Genomic DNA, 2,759 nt, shown 5'->3' with positions numbered 1-2,759 from the left:
CCCATTCGTTTTAATGCCACTGCAGCCAATGCTGTTACCCTCTTCTTAGCACACGCACCTGTTCTCCGGCTGAATATTATAATGGTTAAGAGGACAGCCGACATAATATTCCGCAGCACAATCTAACCTCAGCTCAGAACCGACCTGCTAATGTGTCGTTTCTGCTCTCTGATTGGTTCAAAGCGATGTCACTCAGAAACATCTTCTCGAAGAGGAGCGTCACGGGCGTCTGGTAAATGTAGGCGTGTGAATCAACACCGTCACCCAGACGGCGAATTACATGCAACATGCAAAATAGGCTATTGTTTACCATTTTAAAAATATATTTTATTTTATATTATTATTATTATTATTATTATTTTATTTATTTTTTTTAGCATATATAGTCTAAACTTCCATTAAAACTTGTAAGGGCATTCTCAAAACTATTTCAGAGGGTTAGGAGTCAGACATGTTTGCTTTAGTCTCTTTTTGATGAGATAAATGAACAAATGCACGTTGATACATTTTGAGTTTATAATACTGACATCACATCTTTGCCCTCTGGTTTCTGGAGAAAAGCCTTGATGATTATGGGCATTTATCTTGCTTCTTATAAAATTGGTAGAAAGTGTCTTTTTATCTTTAAATTAGTTTTAAACTTTCAGTAACCTTGTTTGATCACTGAAAACTCCCTAAACACCATGCTGTTGTTTTTTCATCCACTTGTATTACTAAACATAAGTAGGATATATTACATACATTGCATGATTGCATGATTCCTCCACTGAGTGTACTGATTATTGGGTCATATGTAGCCTAACTTTTCTTTTTTTAATCTGATTTGTAAGTGAGTAAACAAGCTGTCAGCTGGTAAAGAAACCAAACAGTGGAACCAGAGGGCTACAATGGGTGGAATTTGTAGAGCATCAAAACACAGAACTACATTGGGTTAGTCATTCCTCTCAGCAAGAGAAACGCACCTCTGGAACACATCAGAAATTAAAAAACTGACAGAGTTCAAGGTTTTTAAGACACAAGTAAAACAATAGCTGAAACTGAATCAAGTCTGTGAGCACTGACTGGGTTTCCTCTTATAATTCTTATTTTATTGTTTGTCTTTTAGTTTCTTATCTGTATTGCATTTTAATGTCTGTAGGTGTATACTATCACAATTTATGTATCTTTTAATGTCTAATGCTTCTGTTTAAATCCTAAAAGCCCGGGATAGGGGTTGCAAATGAGCCATGGCTAGAAACCTATTTTGTATTTTACATGTGAAGCAATGTTCATTCCATCGGTCCCTGTTGAATAAACAAATGAATGAAGACAAAATAAAATAAAAACTATGGCTGATAAAATGATATTGACAGATTGGCAGTGCCACTAATGTTACATTACATGGCAGGCCTTTGGTGAATCATGTTGAACAATACTGCCACCTGCTGCTACTCTTAAGGGACGTTCAGTGCTGCATTGGCTTCTGGGAAATGTCAGAAATCAAATGCCCATCATGTGATTAACATTCAGTGATTCAAGATAATATTGATGTAATGTCAATTAAGCACTCTCACAAACTGTAAACTATGTTTTAGATTATATGTTTAAGATTAAAGATTATTTGTAACTCAACTGAAGCGACTGTAAAGGAATAGTTGACTAATAAAGGCTTCTGTGGTGGGGCGGTGCTGCACATGGCAATTATCTGGGGTTTGTGTTATGCTTATTTATCTTTATGAAAAATGCAAAACTTTGTTACAGCACTTTTGTAGATGGCTTTTTAAAAAGTGTGATAGTTTAAAGTATTTTTTTTTTACTTCAGTGCTTTGACAAGCCTCAAAAATTGAACCACCATGTTGCATGATAGACCAGCTGGATCTCTGCTTTTGCTCATGTAGCAGCGACAAATGTGATATGTTCCCACAAATGGGCTTTTCTGTCTCTTATAATCATCTGCATCTTCTCCTTTTTATCGATGACCTTGGTGATGAGTCTCATCACTTCTCAATGATACTGGTTATGGTTGTCTTTATGTGTTCATACAGTAACAACTTGTGTCTTTTTCCAGTTATTATGACATCCTCTCACTGAACAAATCATAGTTTTAATCTTCCAATGCTAACGAGATAACTCACTTAAAAATACAGATTTTAATTTCATTTGTTTGGTTTTGTTCTTTTTAAGCAGTACAATGAAGAGGACTTTCTTTTGATTTTTTTGCCTTTACAAAGAACTAAAGGGTTCAGGAGGAATAAAAAAACATATAAATCTACCATCCTACCCTTTGTACAAGGAAAAAATAAATAAATAAGAATGAATTACCTTTTTTTTTTACAATACATGGCCAAAATAAATACTTAAATACATGCACATTTGCATAAGCCACGTGGGAGCTCAATCCACTTAACAGATAGCTGACATATTGAATTTTTGTATAGAAAATCACATCTTCAAACTACAGTACTAGCTTATTGTTCAACTGTTAGTGATTCACTTATAAATAAAGCACAATCAGAAGTACCAGGTTACCATAGAACATAAGGGGAATTCTGCCATACTGTTTAATGACAGAAATGAAGCCAAATGTGCAAACAACATTCATGAACATAAGTATAATGTGTTCTCTTTAAACCATATCAGATACAATGAGTATCATAGCTTGTTCCTTTGGCAGAGGGTTCCCCTATTTCATTTTTCTGCAGGAGACTGTGGCTGTGACATAAACTCAATTAAACAACGGTGAGTTCAACACCCGTGGCTGCACACTTCATCTCTTTAAA

General features: G+C 35.1%; 1 protein-coding gene across 1 annotated transcript in view; it reads right to left on the bottom strand.

The window, feature by feature from the left end:
- The window catches only part of galnt13 (UDP-N-acetyl-alpha-D-galactosamine:polypeptide N-acetylgalactosaminyltransferase 13), a 36,398-nt gene extending 36,226 nt beyond the window's left edge, over positions 1-172 (bottom strand). The window contains 1 exon segment of the mRNA XM_020651573.3: positions 1-172. This exon segment is cut by the window's left edge and continues 303 nt beyond it. The gene's annotated coding sequence lies outside the window, so the exon portion shown is untranslated.
- Positions 173-2,759: the final 2,587 nt, after the last annotated feature.

This window comes from Labrus bergylta, chromosome 13 (genome assembly GCF_963930695.1).
Source record: "Labrus bergylta chromosome 13, fLabBer1.1, whole genome shotgun sequence".
In the NCBI taxonomy this organism is placed as follows: domain Eukaryota; kingdom Metazoa; phylum Chordata; class Actinopteri; order Labriformes; family Labridae; genus Labrus; species Labrus bergylta.
This window is presented reverse-complemented; position numbering and strand designations above follow the sequence as displayed.